Source organism: Saimiri boliviensis, chromosome 16, assembly GCF_048565385.1.
Source record: "Saimiri boliviensis isolate mSaiBol1 chromosome 16, mSaiBol1.pri, whole genome shotgun sequence".
NCBI classification, from domain to species: Eukaryota; Metazoa; Chordata; class Mammalia; order Primates; family Cebidae; genus Saimiri; species Saimiri boliviensis.
Window position 1 is genome coordinate 72,725,808 of NC_133464.1, and position 16,438 is coordinate 72,742,245.

The following is a 16,438-nucleotide window of genomic DNA, read 5'->3' on the forward strand; positions in this document are numbered from 1 at the left end:
TATTCTGAAGCTTTGCTGAAGTTGCTTATCAGCTTAAGAAGGTTTTGGGCTGAGACAATGGGGTTTTCTAAAAATAGAATCCTGTCGTCTGCAAACAAAGATAGTTTCACTTCCTCTCTTCCTATTTGAATACTTTATTTCTTTTAACTTGCCTTTAAATTGCCCTAGCCGGGCCTTCCAATACTATGTTGAATAGGAGTGGTGAGAGAAAGCGTGCCTGTCTTGTGCTGGTTTTTAAGGGGAATGCTTCCAGCTTTTGTCCATTCAGTATAATATTGCCTAAGAGTTTGTCATATATGGCTCCTATTATTTTGAGGTATGTTTCTTCAACACCTACTTTATTGAGAGTTAAGATGAAGGGATGTTAAATTTTACTGAAGGCCATTTCTGCATCTAGTGAGAAAACTATGTAGTTTTTGTCTTTAGTTTTGTTTATGTGATGAATCACATTTATTGATTTGTGTATATTGAACCAATCTTGCATCCTGGGGATAAAGTCTACTTGATGATTGTGGTGGATAAGGTTTTGATGTGCTGCTGGATTCAATGGTTTGTCAGCATTTTGTGGAAAATTTTTGCATTCATGATCATCAAAGATATTGGCTTGAAGTTTTCTTTTTTTTTTTTTTAATTGTGTCTCTGCCAGGTTTTGGTATCAGGATGATGCTGGCCTCCTAGAATAAGTTAGGAAGGAGTCCCTTTTCAATTGTTTGAAATAGTTTCAGTAAGACTGCTACCAGCTCTTCTTTAAATCTCTTGTGGAATTCAGCTGTAAATACATCTGGTCCTAGGCTTATTTTTTTTTATTTTTTGGTTGGTGGGCTATTAATTACTGCCTCTGTTAAAGAATTTGTTGTTGGTATATACAGGGATTCAACTTCTTCCTGGTTTAGTCTTCAGAGGGTGTATATGTCCAGGAATTTATCAGTTTCTTCTAGATTTTCTAGTTTATGCACACAGAGGTATTTCTAATGTAGACTAATGGTTGTGTTTCTATGGAGCTAGTGGTAATATCCCTTTTTATCATTTTGATTGTGCTTGTTTGAATCTTCTCTCCTTTCTTCTTTATTGGTCTAGCTAAGTCTATCTATTTTATTAATTTTTTTCAAAGAACCACCTCCTGGATTCATTGGTATTTGAAGGTTTTTCATATCTCTATCTCCTTCACTTCAGCTCTGATCTTGGGTGTTTCTTGTATTCTGCTAGCTTTGGGGTTTGTTTGCTCTTGGTTCTCTAGTTCTTCTAATTCTTATGTTAGATTATTAACTTTAGATCTTTCTAGCCTTTCAATGTGGGCATTTAGTGCTATAAATTTCTCTCTAAGCACTGACTTAGTTGCATCCCAGAGATTCTGGTATGTTGTATCTTTGTGGTGATTCAGGAGCAGGTTGTTCAATTTCCATGTAGCTTTATGATTTTCGGTGAATTTCTTAATCTTGAGTCCTAATGTGATTGTGCTGTTGTTCAAGAGACTGTTTGTCATGATTTCAGTTTCTTTTGCATTTGCTGAGGACTATTTTACTTCTGATTATGTGATCAATTTTAGAGTAAATGTCATGTGACAATAAGAAGATATATATTCTCTTGTTTCTGGGTGGAGAGTTCTGTAGATATCTATCAAGTTCACTTGATCCAGAGCTGAGGTCAGGTCCTGAATATCTTTGTTAATTTTCTGTCTCAATGGTCTGTCTAATATTGTCAGTGGGGTGTTAAAGTCTCTCACTATTATTGTGTGGGAGTTTAAGTCTCTTTACAGGTCTCTAAGAACTTGCTTTATAAATCTGGCTCCCGTATTGGGTGTACATATTTTTAGGATAGTTAGTTTTTCTTGTTGAATTGAACCCTTTACTATCATGTAACGCCCTTCTTTGTTTTTTGATCTTTGTTGTTGTAAAGTCTGTTTTGTCAGAAACCAGGAGTGCAACTTCCTTTTTCTGTTTTTCATTTGCTTGGTAAACTTTCCTCCATCCCTTTATTTTGAGGCTGTGTGTGTGTTTGTACATGAGATGGGTCTCTTGAATATAGCACATGTATAGATCTTGATTCTTTATCCAGCTTGCCATTCCGTGTCTTTTAATTGAAGCATAAAGCCCATTTACATTTTACGTTAATACTGTCACATATGAATTTGATCCTGTCATCATGATGCTAGCTGGTTATTTTGCAGACTTCTTTATGTGGTTGCTTCATAGTGTCACTAGTATGTGTACCTCAGTGTGCTTTTGTAGTGGCTGGTAACAGTTTTTTCCTTTCCATGTTTAGTGCTTCCTTCAGGAGCTCTAAAGGCAAGCTTGGTGGTGATGAATTCCCTCAACATTTGTTTGTCTGAAAAGGATCTTATTTCTTCTTCACTTATGAAGTTTAGTTTTGCCAAATATGAAATTCTGGATTGGAAATTCTTTTCTTTAAGAATGTTGAATATTGGCCCCCAATCTCTTCAGGCTTGTAGGGTTTCCACTGAGAGGTCCACTGTTAGTCTGATGGGCTTCCCTTTATTGGGTGACCTAGCCTTTCTCTCTGGTTGCCCTTAACAGTTTTTCTTTCGTTGCAACTTTGGGAGTTCCTCCTGCCAAATGCCAAGACCCTCTGTGTGGGCAGAAAGGGAGATGGGAAGGAGCAGGCAGGTAGCAGAGGTAGTGCTGAAGAACAGATCTTGTTTCCTCACCTTGAAAGAGGACTGCTAATAAGCCCTCATAATTGTTAGTTAGTTAGTTTTAATATTGGCATTCTAACAGAGATTATGTCATGCAAGTATCTTTTAAAAATCAGTTACAGTTTTTATTTAATACAAATAACCACTCTTTCTTCTTTATGTGCCATACCATACACTTCCCAGAATAATTTATTCTACAGATCTCTCTTAGAAGACAAGAACCTGAGAACAAATTGATTATCAAGGATTCGTTGAAAAGCATTTTCTATAGTTAGTATAAAGTTGGTCTATGTTAATAAGAACTGTCTACCCAAATATCACAGACTAAATCTGTTTACAGAATCCTTTCTTCTACAATTTCAGGCTCATATCCTGCTTAGGGCAAAGATGGAAACTTGGTACAATTATACTATGCCACATCTCTATTAGCATTAACTAAATGCACTGCAAAGGCTCCACCTTGTCACCTGAGTTGAGTAACCTCTCAACCTTCATTGTGTGCGTGTGTGCCTGCGTGTTTTCTGGGTGTTGCTGGGTTTTGGGCTGCAGGGCCATGCTTAGCTCCCCTGAGAGGACGTTTCTCCAGGCTCTTGGTCTTTCACTCACCCAAGAATGGGAGATGAGACCACGGCACAGTGTGCTCGTAAAGTAAATAAAAGACTTAAAAAGTTTTTGTAGAAAAGTTATTTATTTCGGCAGAGAAAGCAAAAGGAGAAGGAGAGAGAAAGAAGCAGCTAGCTCTCACAGAGTGAGAAAAAGAAAAGCCACTCTCACATTGAGTGAGAAGCATTCCCAGAGGGGAAAAACCAGAGAAGGAAAGCTCATCTCACACTGAGTGAGAGAATCCAGAAAGATGGAATCCAGGAGAGGAAAGACAGCTTCCACATTGGATGGAAGGGGACCCCAGAGGGGGAATTTCAGGAGAGACAAAGACAGCTTCCACGAAGGGAGTGTTCATGGAAGGAGATCCAAACATAGAGTCCAAAGAGTGTGGAAGAAGGGGACTTTTAACCTGGGAGGAATTCCTACCTACTCCAAGACCCCTGGCCAATGATAGGAGTTCCTTTGAACTTCCACTGGAGTGACTGACCTTTGGTTCTTGCAAAAATTTAAAACAAAGACCATTAAATCTCCCAGATGGAAAGGCAGGGGAGCAGGGCATGGCACTGGGAAGTTTTCGCCCTTAAAACTGCACCCACCTTGTGGACCTGGGAAGAGAACACATTGCCTCATGGGCATGTGGAATTTCTGGCAAAGAGTTTTGGACCACAATGGCTGGGGGATTAAATGGGAATGTGTACTGGTGGGAGTTCTTAATCTGCCACAGAAATGAAACTAAACAATGGGGAAATGTCATGCTAGATGTTAAAATGCAAGTTATATGGTGGCTTGAAATCCTTGCAACGAAATAGTCAGGAAACCAAGAAATCAGTAGGCAATCAGTTAGTAATAGGTGGAAAGTGCTTTGCTACAAAGAAAAGCACCACTGCCATCTCAACTTAGTGACAACTGACAAACAGTAGAAGGAAGAAACTATTGCCTGAGGAGCATCATTACTTTAAGGGATTAGATGAGAACATACATTGGAGATACTGTACACATACATATACAGAACATACACACATAGAGAAGATACACACAGAACACAAACTGGAGTCTCCTTGGAAGCTGTGCTACAAAATAGTAGTTTTCAAATTGTGGTCCCAGACTGGCAACATCTGTGTTACTTGGAACCTGTAAGAAATGTTAATTTTGGTACTCCACCTTACCTAGCAACTTTAAAACTCTGGGTTGGTGCCCAGCAATATGCATTTTAACAAATCTTCCAGGTGATTCTAATGCTTACTAAAGTTTGAGAATCACTGGAATTATGTTTCAGTTAGACTTTCATTTCTAGCTGCTTCATCTACATGCAAGTGGTGTGTGTGTGCGCACACACGCGCACCGCACATGTGTGTCTGGTGTATGTCTAAAATGTTTTAAAAGGATATTAATCTTTAAATTTTTGTTTGTTTTAATCCAGTGGTGTTAAGAGAAGAAATAAGAAATACAAAACTGGGGTCAATAAGTAGAAATAAGTGAGCTAAAATAATAGAAAAAGACCAACAGAAAGATAAACAAATAATTCTTTATTATCTCTTTGGTAATAGTCAAGTGTGAGCCCCTTGAAATTCTACTGATGTAAAAATCACATTTGTTTTCATTTGGAAGGAGCCTTTGGAACCTCTGCTGCCACCTTCTCATTTTACAGGTGAGGACCTGAACGGGGTAAGGTTTTACTGACCTGCCAGGTTAGATGGCAAGTTCATGATCCTAGGTCTGAGGAATAGATCTCAGATAAAAGTTTAAATTGAGTAGATATTCTTGGTTTGGGAGAAAAATAAAGTGCTTATCCACATTTTTTGAAGTTATGTGAATCATTTGTCTTCCTCATCTCCTGGCTCCTGCCAGAGACTGGTGCTAAGACGCGCATGGTTGGAGGAACACACACTGTCTCGGGAGGTGACGGCCCAGCAGATGGATCGGCACCACAGACTGTGGCCCCAGCTGCAAGGCTGCCTTTGCCAGGGGAATGAAAGAGTCTTTTCACTCATTTCCTCCCTTCCCATGCCAGGCTCAGCACCAGCACCAGCCCCCACACTCCGTCTGTGCATGCTTTCTTCAATACTGGAAGGAAATCATGTGATTTGCCCCAAAAGGACTGCTCTTGAGTGAGTAAAGAGATAAACTTTATTATCATTATTAATCACTACTGTTTTATTTATGCTCTATAACAACCCTCCTTCTTTCTAAAGGTATTGGGCGGGGCCGGAGGAGCTTTATTTTTAAGGGCTGGTTTTCTGTTCCATCCCTACCCAGGCCTCAACATCGTCAACGTTCTATTGTGTATTTTAAACTTAACAGAAAGTTCAATTCAACAGAAAGGCGAAGGCATGGAGAGTCAGGCCTGAGATCTCCATGGCTTCACTCTTCCTACAGTGTGGAGTTCACTGCCTTGCACACAATGAAGGCTTCATAAATATTTGGTGAATTACTGAGTGAATGTGAGAGGGCAATGAGGGAAAAGGACAACATAAAGCAGACCAGAGAGAGAGTTCCTGAGAGTTGACTCCTTTGTTTGTTACTTTACCTGTAGGAGTAAAGGCAGTCAGTGGGCATGGAATTACATTAAAGTCACCCTGAAATAAAGGATGGAAACCTGATCTTTATGTATGTCCATGCCTGAGCAGAGATCTTCCTGTGTTTTCTTGGGGGGAAAGTACATTGGGTTTGGAGATGCTCCAAACCAGATTCCAGGCAGTCATCAGCAGCTGGGATAAATCAGTTATTGTTCTAGTTTAAAATTTAAACTCAAGGGAGGGGAGCATTGGTGGGGGGGACTAAGGGAGGGACAGAAGGAGGGGGGAGGCTGGGAGGGATAACATGGGGAGAAATGCCAGTTACAGGTGATGGGGGGACTGAGGAAGCAAACCACCTTGCCAAGTATGTACCTACCCGACAATCCTGCATGATCAGCACATGTACCTCAGAACCTAAAGTACAATTAAAAAAAAAAACAGATCTACTCTTTGGTAGCACAACAGATTAACTACAGTCAATAATAATGGAATATTTTAAAATAAAGAATGTAATTGGTTTGTTAAAAAAAAAAAATTCAGAGCTAACAAAAAGGCATGAATGAAACCAGAGCAAAATTTGGAGACGAAATTGTGTTAAATGCCATTGTACTTAGACATCTGCTAGTACTAAGATCATTATATATGATCATGAAGAGTGTAAGACTAACATATCAGTTACAGGACAGTTAGGATCATATTACAATACTCTTAATAACTCTACTATTTTTTTCAACTACCGCTTCTGATATGGCTTTTAAGGAACTAAATGAATTAATACATTATGTTTTTTCATTTTGCCTGGCCTCTTGCTGTTTAAAGTTTTATAAAAATTGAAATAGATAAGATGATGACACTTGGAAGAAAGATGAGAGACAAATGACCTTGGAAGAAAATCAATAACTGATTTAATTTTTGAGAAAAATGGTATTATTTAAAGAAAATGTTCTGCAATTTTTTTTTTTTTTTTTTTTTTTTTTTGAGATGGAGTTTGCTCTGTCACCAGGCTTGAGTAAAGTGGCATGATCTTGGCTCACTGCAACCTCTGCCTCCTGGGTTCAAGTGATTCTCGTGCCTCAGCCTCAAGAGTAGCTGGGAATATAGACATGCGCTACCACATCCAGTTAATTTTTGTATTTTTAGTAGAGATGAGGTTTCACCATGTTGGCCAGGACAGTCTTGACCTCCTGACCTTGTGATCTGCTTGCCTCAGCCTCCCAAAGTGCTGTGATTACAGGTGTGAGCCACCATGCCCAGCCAATTTATGTTGAAAATTGTAATATTTGTGCTAAAAAAATGTAGAGTGAAATATATTAAGCTTTTTAATATTAGCTTTAGTAATGACTAATTGGAAAAATGTAACACATGTCTATAATATTGGTAGCTTCACTTTTCTTAATACTGAATTTACCCATAGTAACCAACTGATTAAACTAGCAAGGTATCTTAAGTTCTAGCTAACAGTATGACTTCCATGCAGTCTACTAGGAAAGGCAGCTTTCTATTGGCAGAGTTTTTCTTTTTCTTTTTTTTTTTTATCATACTTTAAGTTCTGGGGTACATGTGCAGATATTGCAGGATTGTTGCATAGGTACACGCTTGCCATGGTGGTTTGCTGTCTCCATCTCCCTGTCACCTACATCAGGCATTTCTCCCAATGTTATCCCTTCCCAACTCCCCACCCCTGCTGTCTCTCCCCTAGACCCCCAACCCCCAACAGACCCCAGTGTGTGACATTTCCCTTCCTGTCTTGATGTGTTCTCATTGCTCAGTGTCTGCCTATGAGTGAGAACATGTGGTGTTTGGTTTTCTGTTCTTGTGTCAGTTGGCTGAGAATGATGGTTTCCAGATTCATCCATGCCCCTACAAAGGATATGGACTTACCATTTTTATGGTTGCAAAGTATTCCATGGTGTATATGTGCCACATTTTCTTTGTCCAGTATACCATTGATGGGCATCTGGGTTGGCTTCAGGTCTTTGCTATTGTAAACAGTGCTGCAACGAACATATGTATGCATGTGTCTTTATAATAGAATGATTTATAATCCTTTGGGTATATACCCAGTAATGGGATTGCTGGGTCAAATGGGATTGCTGGAATTTCCATTTCTAGGTCCCTGAGGAATTGCCATACTGTCTTCCACAATAGCTGAACTAATTTACACTCCCACCAACAGTGTAAAAGTGTTTCTATTTCTCCACATCCTCTCCAGCATCTGTTGTCTCCAGATTTTTTAATGCTCACCATTCTAACTGGCATGAGATGTTATCTCAATGTGGTTTTGATGTGCATTTCTCTAATGACCAGTGATGATGAGCATTTTTCATATGTTCTTTGGTCTCATAAATGTCCTCTTTTGAAAAGTGTCTGTTCATATCTTTCACCCATTTTTGAATGGGTTTGTTTTGTTTTTCCTGTAAGTCTGCTTTAGTTCTTTGTAGATTCTGGATATTAGCCCTTTGTCAGATGGGTAGATTGCAAAAATTGTTTCCCATTCTGTTGGTTGCTGATTCACTATGATGATTGTTTCTTTTGCTGTGCAGAAATTCTTTAAGTTTAATTAGATCTCATTTGTCTATTTTGGCTTTTGTTGCCATTGCTTTTGGTGTTTTAGTCATGAAGTCCTTGCCTATGCCTATGTCCTGAATGGTTTTGCCTAGGTTTTTTTATGGTGTTAGGTCTTATGTTTAACTATTTAATCCATCTGGAGTTAATTTTAGTGTAAGGTGCCAGGAAGGGGTCCAGTTTCAGCTTTCTGCACATGGCTAGCCAGTTCTCCCAACATCATTTATTAAACAGGGAATCCTTTACCCATTTCTTGTTTTTTTTCAAGTTTGTCAATGATCAGACGGTTGTAGATGTGTGGTGTTACTTCCGAGGCCTCTGTTCTGTTCCATTGGTCTATGTCTCTGTTTTGGTACCAGTACCGTGCTGTTTTGATTACTCTAGCCTTGTAGTATAGTTTGAAGTCAGGTAGCATGATGCCTCCAGCTTTGTTCTTTTTGCTTAGGATTGTCTTGGCTATATGGGTTCTCTTTTGGTTCCATATGAAGTTTAAGGTGGTTTTTCCAGTTCTGTGAAGAAGGTATATAGTAGCTTGATGGGCATAGCATTGAATCTGTAAATTACTTTGGTCAGTATGGCCATTTTCACAATATTTATTCTTCCTAACTAGGAGCATGGAATGTTTTTCCATCTGTTTGTGTCCTCTCTTATTTCCTTGAGCAGTTGTTTATAGTTCTCCTTGAAGAGGTCCTTCAAATCATTTGTTAATTATATTCCTAGGTATTTTATTCTCTTCGTAGCAATTGTGAATGGGAGTTCGCTCATGATTTGGCTCTCTGTTTGTCTGTTATTGGTGTATAGGAATGCTTGTTATTTCTGCACATTGATTTTGTATCCTGAGACTTTGCTGAAGTTGCTTATCAGCTTAAGGAGATTTTGGGCTGAGATGATGGGGTCTTCTAAATATATAATCATGTCATCTGCAAATAGAAACAATTTGAATTCCTCTTTTCCTAATTGAATGCCCTGTATTTCTTTTTCTTGCCTGATTGCTCCAGCTAGAACTTCCAATACTATATAGAATAGGAAAGGTGAGAAAGGGCATCCTTGTCTAGTGCCAGATTTCAAAGGGAATGCTTTCAGCTTCTGCCTGTTCAGTATGATATTGGCTGTGAGTTTGTCATAAATAGCTTTTATTATTTTGACATATGTTCCATCCATACCTAGTTTATTGAGAGTTTTTAGCATAAAGGGCTGTTGAATTTTGTTGAAGGTCTTCTCTGCATCTATGGAGATGATCATGTGGTTTTTGTCTTTGGTTCTGTTTATGGGATAGATTATGTTTATAGTTTTGCGTATGTTGAATCAGCCTTTTATCCCTGGGATGAAGTCTACTTGATTGTGATGGATAAGCTTTTTGATGTGCTGTTGCATTCAGTTTGCCAGTATTCTGTTGAAGATTATTGTGTCAACGTTCATCATAGATATTGGCCTGAAGTTTTCTTTTTTAGTTGTGTCTCTGCCAGGTTTTGGTATCAGGATGATGTTAGTCTCATAAAATGAGTGAGAGAGGATTCCTTCTTTTTGTATTGTTTGGAATCGTTTCAGAAGTAATGGTACCAGCTCCTCTTTGTACGTCTGGTAGAATTTGGCTGTAAACCCGGAATAAGGAGGGGTAATAATATATTGGCTGGCGAATCACTGAAATTTTGGAGAATATTTTATTTCAGTGATTAATAAACATGATCTCAATATATTCTCCCTCTACCTTTTTTTAATGGTCCTTCTTTCTCAGAAGCCTTCCAGATTTGTTTGTGTTATTTGGAAGCTCATTTATGCCTGGTTTGAGCAAAGGACATACCTGTGTTGTTGTTTATTTCTGTATCTCAGCAGCTCATACAGTGCTTAACATGCTGAAAGGGAGAAAAGAATGAACAAATGAAAGAATTTTATTTGTTGACATGTTTAAAAGATGCCCAACTGTTTCCTTGAAAGAAAGTGATAAGCCTTAAAGTTTTATAGCCATGATCATTTTAGTAGGGGCAAAGGTTTACTAATATTAATGTATGCATATCGAATCCTTTTCTTATTTATATTTAGCTCTAAAACATGTTGCAATGAGAACAGAGAACACACAAATAAATCATGTGCCTTAAATTTGCAGAGGCAAATGATTATCCATCATGTTCTGAGAATATATAATTATTTAAAAGCTTAGAAAAAATGATTTTAATATTTGTGTCTATTACTATATTTAGACCAAAAACTCAGACATATTTTAATTGAACTAGAGGACATTGTGCCAGATGACTGAATCGTCACATAGTGAGTGAGAAGATATCACCGGTGAATAGAAGCCCTGCTTCCCTCTCACTTGCTTAGGTAACAAGGCTGGGAATACGCTGCCATCTACCTCCCTGTTTGCTTCAGATCTGTTCCAAGAGCAGCTTACATTGCTTTTTTCATCCCAATTTAACTATTTTTTCTTTTTTATGGCTTTAAAGAAAGGAGAGTTTAATAGGCAAGAAGAAAGGGAGAAGACAGAAGGAAGAAGCTCCCTGGTACAAAGACAGAGGGAAGGGGGCTCCAAGGCCAAAAGAGGAGGCCCCATCTGCCAGAATACTAGCCAGGTATATGTGCAGAGGCTGAAAGAGGCAGTGCTTGATTTGCATTGGGCTCAGGGGATTGGTTTGGCTAGGCATGTCATTCATGTAGCCCATGAAAAAGCTGGCCCTCCCAACCTAGCCTTTTAATATGCAAATGCAGGGAGTCATGATGTTCTACATGCATGGGGATATGTGGGGGCAGCCATGTTGCCAGGAACATGTGGGGAAAGGGCAAGAAGGCCGTAGAATCTCCATGTTTGGGTGGACCCTGTTTCTAATGGCCGACATTTATATATCAAAGGTTGCCGGCCTGGCTCTAAGAGCCAGGGCTGTAATACAAGAAACTTTTCCGGAGATGCTTTAAAAAATGAAAACTTCCCATGGATCTTTTTTCCTACAACATTTTCCCTTTGTGGAGATGCCACACTAACTGCTGTTAGGGGGTTTTGGGGTGACAGCTCTTTCTGGCCACTTCCTTCTGAAAAGGGGCACTGAATGGGGAAGAGCAGCTAGGGCTCCTCCTGGGGTTGATCTAAGGGTCCTCAGAAGAGTGGCATGTCCATGTGTGGTTCAGTTTGCAGCACCATTTGGAGTTTGATTGCTTCCGTCTGATGATTGAATTTCCTTTCCTGTCCCGTGCACCAAAATGATATGGCTCTGATGGGTGGAGGAACACCAGGGTTCTTGGTCCTCATGCCAATTTACATAAAGTGACATGGACACCTGTGGAGTGGTTTTAAGGAGTAGAGAGTTTAGTAGACAAGAAAGAAGGAAGAAGACAGAAGAAAGAAGCTCTCTTGTACAGAGACAGAGGGAGGGGGGCTCTAAAGCCAAAAGAGAAGGTACCCCAAGATTTTTATAAATGCATATATTTTTATACTCTTATAAACTAATACTTTTTCAGAACTCAACTGCACTCAAAATTTCAGCTGAAAAGTGAGTTGAGTATTATAAATGGAGTCAGTACTTTGCACACAACAGGTGTGCAAATATTTGATGGATTCATTAAACTGCTGAACCAGAAATTTGTTTCTATACAGGCAGGAAGTTGAAATAGGGAATGAAATATAAACTTATCTTTGAATTATTGAGGAAGTGTAGAGGAGAAAGGGAAGTATACCACATAAGGGTGGTGGTGCTAATGGTGGTAATGATAGTGTGATAATTTTGATAGAGAGGCAGGACCAGACTCCATGGAATGTCTGACATTTGAGATGGATCTAATAAGCAAAGAGTTGTGAAATATAAGATCTGTTCCAGAACAGCTGAAAGTGTGGCAGAGCTGGAGAACAGAATATGTAAAGAGAGAAGAAAAAAGAGATGGGGCTGAGTAGAGAAGTCAGACCAGATTTTAGGGAGGGCCTTGAACTCCTTTCTAAAGCATTTAGGTTTCTTTTCTGGGCACTATGGAGTCATTCAAGGCTTTTAAGTAGGAGAGTAAAATGAACAGATTGTGGTTTAGAAAACCCTGGTCACAGATAGAGAAAGCATTAGCATAGAAAGACCAGAGAGAGGAAGCTACTGCAGGAATCCAGGTGAGACATGATACGTCTGACAGAGCGGTGGTGGTGAGATACATAAAGACATTTTGAAGGTTGAATTTGCAGGATTTGGTGGTTGGCTCTATATGAGAAGGGGTAAAGAGACTGAGGATAAGCTCTTACCTCCAACATGCTGGGTGATCTAGAGTGAGATGATAGGTCTTTAGTCCACTCATGCATTCCACAAATATTCCAGCTCACCTGTTCCATTGCAGACATTGTACTAGATGCTGAAGCTATAAAGATTAAAAAAAAAAAAAGTATGGTCATTGTTCTAAAGGCATCCAAAAGTATATACAAATTAAAATTCCTCATCCTTACAAAGTCAAAAAACTAAAGATAAAGCTGGACAAATATTTCAACATACTTGACCACTATTTTCATCTATGCTCTATAGACAAGTAGGTAAGTATCAATAGGCAGTTTACAGGAGAAGAAATCCAGTAAGAGAGACTCGGCTTTACTAATAGTCTAGGAGATTTGCAAAAACAAAACAAAATAAATAACATTTTGGGGAGAAGTCTGGAAGATTAAGGAAAAAGAATAATAATAACATAGTAACATATTCCAATTTTATAGACTAGAACACATACACACACACACACACACACACACACACACACAAACAGCAGTAAAAATGAAAAGTATATATACCAAACACTTAATAGTGGTTCATCCCAGAAAATAGGGTTGCAGTTCCAGTAGTTTTTACTTATTCTTTGTGCTTTTTTTTGGCATTGTATAATTTTTTTTAGTTTACTTTAATCATATGTTGCCCCATAAGCTAAAAATAACCAAAAATGCAATTTCTACTTTGGATAAAATGATGAAGAGAGCAGTGTGCAGAGGAGATGGGGGGAGAGCAGTCCTGGCAGCAGAAGGGCACGTGGAAAGGAGTAGGAAGTGTGGGGTGTTGGTGGGAGCCCCTAGCAGTTCAGCAGCAGGCAACCTCCAAGGTCAGAGTGGACAGCCACGGGGAGTCATGCAAAACATGTTTAGCTCTCATCCTGAAAGGGGCCAGGAACCAGTGACAGCTTCAGATCAGTAGAGAGACATGGCCCCATGTGCAGATCCCTCTGGGGTGAGTGTAGAGAACAGATGAAGGGGGCTGGTTAAGAGCAGAGAGGTCACACAGGAGACCTCTGCTAAAACACAGCAAGAGGTAATGAGCCCCCTCTGGCAGGAGGTTTGTGTTCCTTGATTGTCTCAGTGTAGAATCGCGGAGAATAGCATTTATTTCAAAGGCAGATAGATGATTAATCTAGTGAAGGTCAATTTTCAGGGCCCCCCACTTGCACTAGCCTAGATATTTACTTTGGTAAATACCTAATTCTAATATTTGTAATCTTCTGTTCTTTTTCTTTAACAGACCCTGAAACTACACAAGCTTCAGGCCTCATGACACTTGAATCCATCTCTGACAAAGCGTGCGACTGCTTTCAGAACAAGGTGAGCTGACCCCTCTAGCGGGTGTGGGTCAGCATCTGGCATGCAGTACCTGCTCTAGGCGTGTTGGCTGTTTTTAGTATGTGGAGGTGAATTAGGGGAACTGGATGCTTCTAAGATGATCCCTAGGAATTCTGACTTGGACCACAAGGTGTTAATCCCCCAAATAGAGATTATTTAGTTTAAAAACGAAGGAATACAGGTTCAATTTTGGCTATGTTGGAGCTCACTGTGCAGATAAAATAGTCAGTGGGTGTCTAGAAGTAAGCTAGGAAATGAAGAAGTATGGAGCTCAAGAGAGGTTAAGGTTATACATTCGAGATTGATCAAAATAGAAAAGATAGTTACAGTCACCATTACTGATAAGAGAGTCCAGGGATAATGTGGAAAATGAAAACAGAATAGCGTTCAGGACAGAATCCCTGGGGAACACCAACTTTTAGCAATCAGGAAGATTGTGATGGTGGTTACACGAATCTATACACAGATACGTAAAACTTTATATTACTGTATATCCTTCCCTACCCCCCTGACAAAAGAGTGCATGTAAAAACTGTAAAATAAAAATAAGGCCTGTAGTTTAGTTAAAAATACATACCAATGCTAGTTTTCTGGTTTTCATAATGCCCTATGGTTTTGTAAGATGTTATCTTTGATGAAAATTGGATGATGTATACTCAAAACTATTATTTGTGCATCTTGTTATAGTATTTATTTAAAAATAAAAAGTAAAAACAAAAAACAAAAGCCCAACAGGCTGCGACACTATCACTGCTGAGACCCTGGGTCATGCCCATCTTGGCAGAGCGGATTCAAAGTTGCCGGATTGTTCAGAGTTAAATACTGAGTGCTGATATTATTTTATGGCTATCTTGAGCAGTAATCTAATTTCAGGCTAATTTCAAAAGAATGTGACCAGCTGCACAAGCTAAAATAACTGGGACATTCCTGCTAAAATCTGTCTCCGGTCAATAAAAACCCTAAATCTTCATGGGAGAAAAAGGATAGAGCAAAGCCAAAGAAGAGTAGATGGGAAAATTCAGAGAAGGGGGAGCATTTTTCTGGAGTTGAGAGAGACAGAGAGAGAGAGAGAGAGAGAGAGAGAGAGAGAGGCTTATTTAACCCAACACCTGATTTATTCCCAAACACTAGGAAAGAGAATTCGATTTAATTCCCATACTCTCATAGGAAAAGTAAATAGGGAAAAATAAAATCAAGTAGAAATCACTTTGGTTGTTATTGTTTTCAGAAAAAGGAATCATTACTAATCTTTAGATTAATCCTATTCTCACAGATCATCAGGCAGATACAAGGATTATTTGAAGTACTTTAGATCCATGCTTCTCAAGGTGTGGTCTGTGGACCAGTCCCTTGCAGCTTTCTAGAAATGCAGCCACTCAGGTGCCGTCCTAGACCTGTTGAATCTGAATCTGTATTTTTTGAATATTCAGAAGATGTATATGCATGTTAAAGAGTAGGAGGCCCTGATTTAGCCAATCCTGCCTTTCCACCATGTTGATAATCACCAACAAAAAAATTAGTTAATGCAGAGGACAATTACTGACAGCATTTTGGAAAATAATCTCACATAACCCAAAAGAACAGTGAAATAGGTATTAATTTTTAGAATCTCCTAGGAACAAAATATCATTAAAAAAAAAAAGTCTCCACATTACGATCTGCTTTCTTGCTGTCGGTTTTGGGCTAGCAGCTGAGGGGGCAGCAAGCTGTGGGCTATCTTAGGCACCAAGCCAGCCCTGAGGGTTACCCTGGGGAGGAGCAGGGCCCATACTTGGCTGAGGCCATAAAAGCTTCCTCTTCGCTGTGGTAGGGAGACACCTGAGAAGCTTTGGATACATGTTTAGTGCACTGGGAAAAAGAAACTAGAGATTCTACATCCTGAGATATGTTCCTATCTGAGAGCAGTGTCTCATTCAGAGCATGATATTGAAATGCACTTGTTTCAATAACTGAGTCACTACTGGACAGGTTGCTTAACAAAGATGTAATGAATACATTGTCATACAGCTATGACTCGTGAGATCTGGGTGAGCCCCTTCACAGCTGATCACCTCCTAAGCCTCTGTTTCTTCTTCCATAACATGCGTATTTTGTATTGCTTTTTCTTTTGAGACAGAAGTCTCACTCTGTCACCCAGGCTGGAGTGCAGTGGCGCGACTGCAGCAAACTGCAACCTCTGTCTCCTGGGGGGCAAGCAATTCTCCTTCCTCAGCCCCCTGAATAGCTGGGATTATAGAAGGACACCACCATGCCTGACAATTTTTGTACTTTTAGTAGAGAGAAGATTTTGCCATGTTGCGCAGGCTGGTCTCAAACTCCTGAGCTCAGGTGATCCACCCAAGTGATCCTCCAAGTGTTGGGATTACAGGCATGAGCCATCACGTCCAGCTGACATGGGTATTTTTGCCTATTGTCTAGTATGAGCCTTGGAGTGATAGCAATGCCTGCCTATAATGGAGCGTCCTAGGCATTACTCAAGGTAAGTTTTGCACAGCATGCTGACAACCTTGAAACATCACACAGGCATAAAATCTTTTTATTATTGAT